The sequence below is a fragment of the Condylura cristata genome, unplaced genomic scaffold, assembly GCF_000260355.1.
Source record: "Condylura cristata isolate star-nosed mole 26May11 unplaced genomic scaffold, ConCri1.0 scaffold00063, whole genome shotgun sequence".
In the NCBI taxonomy this organism is placed as follows: domain Eukaryota; kingdom Metazoa; phylum Chordata; class Mammalia; order Eulipotyphla; family Talpidae; genus Condylura; species Condylura cristata.
The window spans coordinates 115,819-125,902 of record NW_004567164.1 but is presented as its reverse complement, the minus strand read 5'-3'; the positions used below and the strand labels follow the sequence as shown (position 1 = coordinate 125,902).

The 10,084-nt window shown below is 45.5% G+C and overlaps 3 non-coding genes across 3 annotated transcripts; 2 read left to right on the top strand and 1 right to left on the bottom strand.

The window, feature by feature from the left end:
- The first annotated feature begins 2,072 nt into the window (after positions 1-2,072).
- Positions 2,073-2,154, top strand: TRNAS-CGA. Its single transcript has one exon. It is a non-coding gene; the product is annotated as a tRNA-Ser (tRNA).
- Positions 2,155-3,184: 1,030 nt separating this feature from the next.
- TRNAR-ACG lies at positions 3,185-3,257 on the top strand. Its single transcript has one exon. It is a non-coding gene; the product is annotated as a tRNA-Arg (tRNA).
- Positions 3,258-3,578: 321 nt separating this feature from the next.
- On the bottom strand, positions 3,579-3,652 carry TRNAI-AAU. Its single transcript has one exon. It is a non-coding gene; the product is annotated as a tRNA-Ile (tRNA).
- Between the last annotated feature and the right edge of the window lie 6,432 nt (positions 3,653-10,084).

Below are 10,084 nucleotides of genomic sequence, written 5' to 3'. Positions count from 1 at the left end.
GAGAGAGAGAGAGAGAGAGAGAGAGAGAGAGAGAGAGAGAGATAGGAAATTAATGTCCTGGTTTTAGGCAGAAAGTACAGAGAACCCTCCAGTTTTTGCTTTTTCTCAATTACCTTCAAATTCACCTGGTGCCAAAGGGGCCTTTTTGGGGTGCCATATTCTGATATCCTTCACTTGTCATGTTCTTGAAATTAGCAATAGGCAAGAAGAAACAAATAGAGCAGTAATCATAGCTACCGTATACTAGCAGCGATTGAATCAAGCCGTTATTCATTTTTCCTATCTAAACTAAGAAAGCAAGTCCCAAAGACAGCTGCCATTCCTACTGACATCAACCATGTGTGTAGGCGCCGGGTGCTGAGGAATGGAGAGATGAAATGCTTTGCTCAAGCTCAAACAGACCAGCTGTACACTTAGGAGCTGGTATTTACTCTGAGTGGCTTAGCTGTTGACATCTTCTAGAAGGAGGGACTTGTGGAAAGACACAGAGATTATGAGGGTAAAGCTGAGCATGGAAAATGTAAGCGATTTTGCCAGTGTTGGGAGAGACAGAGAAAGTCAGATGTGAAGAAACTCCAAGATCATGGACGGCAGTAACCAGAGGTAGCATGTTACTTTCACCAACAGATCTGTTATTAACATTGGCCTCCTGGAGAAAACGGGGATGTGGATATTTCAGAACAAATGAAAGGTTGATTTTTTTTTTTCATTACAGGGAATGAGTATGAAGAATAGTTGTGCTAATCAAGACAATATTCCCTTTAAAAATATATGCAGATTGTTGCCCTTGAATGCAAGTGTCAGAAAAATTCTAGTTAGACAGAGGATTCTCGTGCAGGGACCCTGATTTGGAGGTGAGAGCCAACCAGCCCACTTCCCTAATGCTCCCCTTCCCCCCCACCCCACCCCTTCAGCCAGTCTGGCTTCTCCATCCATCTATCCCCAAGATTCCATTCCCTGCCCTCAGGCATCCTGGAAGCCTGGAAAAATCTGTACCCATCAATGTCAGGGGAGTGCAGTGACAACCTGTCACTCTCATTCCCCTCTCAAAATGCCATATTAAAACCTATTCCGTGCATTTTCAACAAATAATTATTAAATGTCGCCCGTGTGCCAAACATTTTACTAGGTAATGGAAATGCAAAGCTCATGTGTGCGCACACACACACAGCTGCCCTTATGGTCTTCGCATTGGCATGGAGAAGGCGGACAGCGCTTATAATAAACAAGTAGTTAGATAGCATGCTGAATGATCATCACTGATAGGGAGAAAAAGAAAGCCAGGAGTGGAGAGGAGCCCTGGGATACCGAGAGTTCCTGGGTTTAGGATCAGTTCATGTTGTGTTTCACCGATAAGGTGATATTTGAGAGCAGACCTGATGTGGGCGGGGCTGTGCCGGTCCCATCTCAAAACAAGAGGACTCCCAGGAGAGGAGACAGTGCAAAGGCCCTAAGAGAGCAACGGGCGGGTGGGTCTACATACGCAAGGAAGAACAGAAGGGCCGCGGCAACTCAGCAGAATGAGGGAGAAGGGGTCTCGCCCCTGGAGAAATGAGAGTTGGGGTCACCCCGTAGGCGCAAGGAGGACGTTGGCTTTACTCTGAAGAAATGACGTGCTGTTGGGTTTTGAGCTAAGCTGTGCCATTAAGTGTACTCGTTAAAAGCTCTCTCACTGCTTTTCATGAAATCGTCTGTGGGACTGGGAAGTGTGGAAGAAGGGAAACCTAGTAAAAGATGTTTGCACTATTTCATATTTCAGATGAAGGTGTCTTGGATCAGGCTGGTAGCTGTTGAGATTTTTTTTTTTCAGATCTAGATCGTTGGGAAGGTAGTAATTCCCTGACATACGTGAAAGTGGGTTGCCCTGTAACAAAAGGAGAGAATATGTGAAGTCAAGGATGCTACCAAGATTTCTTTCCCACGTTTCTAAAACGCTGAAGCATTTCAACCTGGTGTGGAAGAAAGCTCTCGAAGACACTTAAGCAACAATGGTCAGTGGTTCCATTTCTGTACACGACATAGCTCATAACCGGAACTTGCATTTAATCTCCTGTGAAAAGACGCCTTCCCGGGCTGTGATGGCCGAGTGGTTAAGGCGTTGGACTCGAAATCCAATGGGGTCTCCCCGCGCAGGTTCAAATCCTGCTCACAGCGGTACTGTTTTACCTGAATTTGATTTCCCAGACGCAAGAGAAATTCCTCAGGTGACAGTTCCAATGTATATGTCGGAGTTTGGGGTCGCAAATCCTCTCTTGGGCTGCATGTCTGGGGTCCTTTTGAGTTCAGGCTCCCGCTTGCACGTGGAGCTCGGGTTTTAAGCACAGCACTCTAGAAATACTGTTCTCTTTAAGATGAGCTTGCTAAATCTGGTAAACATGCATGTCGTAGCAGCAAAGAGAAGACGCTGACAATCTTGTAGCCACTGTCTGTCCCTTTTTTGATGACAGACAGCCGGCAGCTTTAGGGTATATGCCAACACCAGACGAATACTTGATTACAAGTGAGGAAATCCAGCCACAGAGATGGTGTGTTTTGACTTCTGACTTGGCTTTTTCAAGCCCATACAAAACCTCGCCTCCTTTTTAATGCAAACAGCCCCCCTTTTTTTCTTATCAAACATTTGCACCTTCCGCTATTTCGCCAACTAAGTAAAATTGAAGCCAGTCTTCTATTTGTTACTAAGTGAAGTCCTCGTTTCTAATTTTCTTAAAATGCAAACTATTGGATTCTTGTTTCCTTGTTGCATTTCATGTTTCTTGCATTTTTGTGGACAGATGAATCATCTAAAATTAATGCAAACAGGAAAGAAGACTTCAAAACTAGGAGGTGGATAATATAATCTGGGTAAGAAAGGAAGAGAAGACCTGAAAGTGAATGAGAACACTTAATGGAGTCTGTGGAGATTGACTCAAGTAACAGATATTGGTTCAAGCAGCAAAAGCAGCTATAAAGCACCAATTTTTCAATGCACAGCAAGTCTGAGAATAAGTGAAGAAGTATTGTTTGGAATGAAATGAAAATGTTGTCTGTAAAAGCATATTATACAAACAAAATAGATTCCAGAATCAGTGCAGTTTGAGATTCTAACCTCGATCTAACAAACCAAAAAAAAAAGCCCTCTTGACTTTGTATAAACCACGAAGATGAGCAAAAATAGTAATACTGAAAGACAGTAGATAAGTGTGGGCCAGTGGCGCAATGGATAACGCGTCTGACTACGGATCAGAAGATTCTAGGTTCGACTCCTGGCTGGCTCGGCTTTTTACGCAGACACATCCCGAGTCTCTTTTTCAAAAGGAGAATGACCTGTCTTTCAACTACCCAACGGGTTGGCCAGGAACTGATTCTTGGCGGTCTGTGATGCTCTCCCCTGACAGTTCAGTGTGAAAGACACTTCAGAGGTATCCCCTGGAGCCTGGCTGTATCATTTTCTTTTTCCTTTCACCTCCCAACTTGAGAAAAGAAGTTGGCATTTTAATGAGGTGAGGTTTGCGCGGAGAGTTGCTGGGGGTAGGTGCAAGGGCAAGGAGTTACAGGTAGCTTTTTCGGTGGTGGGAAGGCCAAAAGAATCTCTATTGTGGCCCGTACGGGGATCGAACCCGCGACCTTGGCGTTATTAGCACCACGCTCTAACCAGCTGAGCTAACCGGCCACTCCGCTGAAGGGGCCTTTGGCGGAAATGCTAAGGATATTGACATTTTACCTAAAGCTGTAAGATTTTACCCCAGGTAACATTGAAGTTTACCTCTATTAAATTCCCACTCCTTTCACGACTTCTCGCAAAAGAAAGTTTGAAGTCGTATTCATAAACTGTCTAGGCTGTAGAGAGCCAGTGATGAGATTGTCAGTCGCGAGTGAAGAGCGCCTTCCCTTTGCAGAAGCTTGTCTGTACTAAACTGTAACTTGCAAACTTCTCCTTAACGACGTGAACTTAAGAAGCTGGTATTGTCAAGTGGGTTTCTGTGCCGCTCAAACTCCTTGCAGATTCGAGGGTCCAAGCGTCCTTTGTGATGGGGCGCCGGAAGTGGGACGTGCTGCTTGGTCCTTGGGGAGGCTGTTGGTTTTATCCCCTGCAGATAAGTTAAAAGGAATCTCCTTCAGACTCAGGAACTCTCCCTTTATAGGTTTCTGAGTAGTGTTATTTTAAATTTGTGTGTGTGTGTTTTAATTTTCATGCTGACTGATGCTTACTAACATTTTAGAGGAAATAGTGATTCCAAGCCATGTGTATCAAAAAATGATTTTGCTGATGTTAGATCCGACATTGGCACTAAGGAGGAAAGCTGAGCTTGCAAAAGGATTCACTGTCTCAGGTTTAAGTCCCTCCAGAGATTTTGATGTCTTTCAGTTTTCAAGAGCTGAGGTTTTCCATTGCTCAAAAATCAGTAAGGACACTATCTGGTACAGATTCTGCACCCACACACCCTGTTTAATCATGGCAATGAATTACACTGTACCTTTGAGAATCCTTGTACATTCTGAAACCTGTTTAGACCCTAATACTCACATAGAAAGCCATCGCAAAAGATCAGCTTTTATACCTAATTTAAACAGCAAAACGCACTTCCTAAGATGGCTAATCTCTGCTCTCATAGACGCTGCCTTGAGGCTTACCGCTAGATGGCACTGCCTGGGTACCTGTTTTTCCTTTAGTGATCAAAATGCAATACTGCGGCAAGCACCCTGCACCACACCTGGGAGAAGTCAGCACAGACCCAGCTGGCAGAGCCTAAGATTTAGATCTACTGTCCTCTCCCCACCTTTCATTGTGCTCCCTGGTGGAACAAAAGCCCCAGAACCAAGAACTGCATCATCCTTACCCTGCTTTCAAATGAAACCTTGTGTGTGAACGTTACTGGTGGTGACCCCAGACCCAGTGAAGAGCTCCCTAGGAGATAAACAGTGGGCTTCCTACCTGAGATCCAACTGCCTCTATATCCTCCTTGAAGGCCTCCAGAGTTCTCATTTTCTTGTTTATCCTCTCCAAAATATTCCACGTATAACCAGGTCTATCTTAGCTTCTGCATTTGCATCATTGGCTGTACATACTGGAACATCTGCCCCTCCTGTCTTATATTCTGGTTAAATTCTGTGAACTGTCTGATATTGACTCAGAGAAAATAATCAATTAATGTTAATGCCTACTTTATTTTACAGCATATATATGTACAAAGGCATATAAACGCATGTGTCATCATATCCTATTTTAATAAGTACTAGTAAAATTCAGTTTAAGACGTCAGCTCTTGCTTCTCTGCACAGTGAATGGGTAGCCAAGCATTGAAGCTGTCTCTGCAACTGAAAACCACTAACTGAGCTACAGGCCAGAGGTGGGGGCGGGGAGAGGCTTCACTAGAGCCTGGAGCAGAACAGGCAGAACAGCAGAAGTACACTGCTGAGGGGAGCAGTGGGCGGGTCAGGGGAGGTCTGCTGCGCCCTGGGGGGTCGCTCCCTGTTGGAGGATGCAACTCAATGCCAACTAGGGCTACAACTTAACCCCTTGCGCCACAAGAGAGGCCCCAAAGCGTAGTATAAAATAAGCAAAACTCTTCTAAGATTCAAAGTGCTGACAATAATGTAATGATTTATAAAGTCAAAAACTAAGTGGAGACAGAAAAGAGACAGAGACTGAAAAGTGGGTGTCCTAATTAAATAAGAAAAGATAGCACATAAACGAGATGTCTAAATGATAGTTATTATTCAAGAAATCATTCATAATGGTCACAGTAAATGAACCTACCTACTGTAATCTGGAATTCCAGTTAATTCACCCTGTAAAATCCATTCCTCTCTCAGTATCTTTTTGGCTTGGTGGTGCTGGGGTATCATTTTATAAGGTTAAAATCTGAGGTCTACCCCTTGCCCAGAAGGAAGGTTTGGGAGACATGACTCGATACAGGGACTTGATAAGTTTGCCATGGGAAGCAGGCCAAAACGCCAATCACTCTGACTGTGAATGCCGAAGCAGGCCTGGACACATTCTATGTCAAAGGTCAGCAATGCCCAAGACCAGACATCCCAGCAATAACTGGCCCAAGTCTGGGGGCTGGAGCATCTGCAGTAGTGCGCAGTGGTCCCATGTGGGCATCTCAGCTCAGGCTTCCTGCCGACCCAGCGACTTCTTACTTGGGCAGGAGGTTGGCTGAGGCTCTCGGCCAGCAGCCAGTGCAGGGCTGATCCTGCCTCCTCGGAGCTACGCAGCCGTGACCAGACCTGAGACAGGCTGAACAGTGGTGTGAGCAGAGGCCCATGGTCTGAGCCCATCGTAGGTGGGTACTGACAACAGTGGGATTCATCTATCACAACAGAATTCTGAATGCTTTTTTTTTTATATAATAGCTTATTTTTACATATTGTTGTGCATTTTTCCGTCTCAGTTGCAATCCCCTTGGGTTTCCCATCACCAAATCACCCATGTGCCATCACCATAGCTTAATGCTTTTATAAAAAAGAATTCTTAATGCTTTTTTAAAAAAGATTTTTTTATGTATGCATACAAGAACTGGGGTACCTGCCAGAGGTGAAAGGGATCAGAGGATTCACCAGAGACAGAAAGGGGAGCAATGCATGTGGATCCACTGAAACTCACTGCTGAGGGGAGCAGCAGGGAGACAGGAGAGGTCTGCTGTGCCATGTGGGTCACCTCCTGGATGGGGGATTGAACTCATGCTGCAGTGTCTGTGGACAGCTTCATAGTGCTGTGCTTTACCCTCTTGGACCACCAGGAAGGACCTCGAATTTTTTTTAAACTTGGTTTATTAAGAAAGACTCCCCACACGCACAGAAGACCTCTCCTGACCCACCAGCTGCTCCCCTCAGCAGTGTACTTCGTTGATCTGCCTGTTCTGCTCCCCACTCTGTTGCTAGTGCATCCTATTTATGCCCCTGCGCCTCTGGCTTGTATCCCAGTTATGTATGTATACATAAATAAATTTTAAGAAAGAAGACACATTTTATGGCTATTACTTTCTATCTGTATTACCACTGGATTATTTTCCCTTTTTTAAGTATAGAAATTAGAAAGCACTAAATATCACTGTTGCAAATATGTTCAATTTTAGATCATTTGTCTGCTATCTGAAACTTTTTAAATCTTTATTTTATTATAATAGTTTATTTTTACATCATTTTGTGCATTTTTCCATCTCAGTGCACTTCCCATCACCAACTCACCTGTATGCCATCACCCCCCCTCCAATTTTGGATTCCATTCCCCACTCCAACCCTGTAAAATGTCTCTGGTATATAGCTGTTCATTATTATTTCCCCCCTTTGGTCATACACATGCTACTTCTATGTGTGAAACACTCTGGTATTTTTCTTTTTCTTTCTGGCTTATTTCACTAGGCATGATCTCTTCCACCTCCATCTATGTTGCTGCAAAGGGCATGAGTTTATCTTTTTGATGACTGAGTAGTATTCCATTGTATATATGGACCACATCCTTTTAATCCAGTCATTTACTTTTGGGCATCTGGGTTGATTCCATGTCTTTTCTATTGTAAATAAAGTAGTATTAAGCATGTGCCTTTTTGAATCAGTATTTTTGTGTCTTTTGGGTAGATACTGAGGAGTGGGATTGCTGAGGACCCTGAATTCTTAAGACTTAAAAAAATGATAGGTTACTTTTCACCTGCCAAGGATCAGGGAGGTGATTTGATTAAAATGGCCAACAGTCAACTATTAGGTTTCATGGAAAGAAAAATGCTTTTTTCTAAGATGTATTTATTTATGCATTACAGAACTGAGGTACAGGCCAGAGGTGCAGGGGCAGTAAGAGAATTCACCAGAGGCAGAGTAGGGAGCAGAACAGGCCAACTGATGAAATACACTGCTGAGGGGAGCAGCCAGTGGGTAAAGAGAAGTCTGCTGCGCCATGTGGATCACCTCCAGGGCCTGGTATCAAACTCATGCTGAAGTGGCTTTAGTTTCTTAGTGCTGCGTTTACCTGCTGTTCCACCAGAAAGGGCCCGAAAAAAATAAATGCTTTTAAGAGTTAGCTTTAATATTTTAAATTTTGAAACACAACACCTGTGTGTAAGGGCAGACAGTAAAAACAGAATTTAAAGATTACAAAATGAACCCCCATTAACTGGGTAAGGAAACATAAGACCACACTGCACCATAATCTTACTCCCTGAGCAGCATGAATAAGTGACTGTCACAATTATTTCCCATGGTCTTTATCACAATTCATCATCTAAATGTGTTTCACTAAATGTATGCTTTCCTTGAAAGATTTACTTATGCATACAAAAGCTGGGGTGCAGGCCACAAACGAGGGGAGAAAAGTGGGGAGCACACCAGGCAGTTGTACTGAAATACACTGCTGAAGGAAAGAGCAGAGTGTCGGGAGAAGTCTGTCACAACATGTGGGTCACTCCCTGGCCAGGGAATGAACTCTTGCTGCAGTGGTTGACAATAGGTTCATATTTCTGTGGCTTAACCCCTTGTGCCACTAGGGAGGCCCCACAAAATATATACTTACCACCTGACTTGAACTTTGGTATTTAAAATTTAAATTTATCGTATTATGTTCATTTTACATTTTGACCCTTTCGCTCAACGCCCTGTGAGCAAGATGATCCACATTATTGGACATAGCTAGAGCCTCAGAATTTTACCACCTGTATAACATTCCACCGAATGCCCGGTACTTTCTCCATTATATGTGCACAGTATATTATTTCATTACCGTTTTCTTTCCATACTAGAATAACTCTACAAGTTTCTATCTTTCTTCATTATAAGTCTTTCTCAAGTCATTTACACCTACTCAGAAGTACTGCAGCTAATGGCTGTATTTCTTTTAAAGACTGATTTCTTTATAAGCCCTCCCTAGTGGCACAAAGGTTAGCCATAGCCACTGCAGTACAAGTTCAATCCCTGTCCCGGGAGGTGGCCCACCTGGCCCAGCCCACCTCTCCAGCGGGGCTGGGCCCCTCCCGTTCTCGGCCGCGGCTGCAACGCCCCTCTGAGCCACGAGGCGGCGCGCTGCGCCCGCGCGTTCCTGGTTTGGCCCCTGAGCTTCTCCTTCCTCGGTCTTTTTCCGCCCCCCCCCACTTCCGGGTTGACGTCACGTTACTATGGAGCTGACGCCGAGCGGCCATAGGAACGGAAGTGGCGGACGGTGCGGTAGCGAGGATCCCCGACCCCGCGGGCGGTATAGACTGGCGGCGGACGGAGAAGCCCCCGGGCGAAGGACAGGAGCTGGGGGCGCAAGTCGCGCGGGGGCGGGACGGGGAGGCCGGGCGGGGAGCAGGACGCTCCGTCACTGTGTGGCGGCTGGGCGCGGCGCGGTGGGGGGGCGAGGGCCCCGTCCTGAGGTGTCTTTTTTTTTTGCACTGGGACAGGATTTGCAGTTTTAAGGTTTCTTGATATTTTAGGTTAGTAGTATTTCTAGCCGACACCCCTCCCCAGCCCCGGTCTGACGGGCAGGAGGCAGAGCCGCGTTCCAGCTTGCTGCCTGCAGAGTCGTCTACCCAGCTAAACACGACCGGCGGCTCTCAGGGTGATCCGGCCGGACAGAGAAGGGAGTGACTTGATGTCTAGGCAACCCCGAGGCGGGCGCCGGTGTGGGGGGGCCAAACTTGGGGGGTCTCTGCGCGGTACAGGGCGCGGCCGCTGCAGGCGGAGCGCGAGCCAGCGGGGGAAGGACCCCGCGGGGCGCCCGCGCAGAGCCGCGAACTGTTGACACTGCTGTGAACATAAGTCAACGCCTATTTCTGGGAGAGGACCTGAGGCAACGCTTTCGTCTACAGCGTAAGATCTCGGCGACTGTATTCATCGGCCTTTTCTTTATAGCGACAGATGATGGGAAACCAGCCCATGCAACCTCCAGGGAAGGGTTAAGTAAATGACCGTACAGACATCAAGGGTTAGTCACAATAATTCTTAATAGTTTAATGAAGCCGATAATACTGTTGTAATATGAACAGATGAAAGTAGAAAATAAAACCCCAGAAACAAGGTAATGAGAATATTAGTGAAATATCATCTCTCACTTAGATTAGGAATGGAAAAAGTATTACTTTGCACCAGGTAGACTATTACAGCGGTGAAAATATTAGGTTTTAGTCGCATC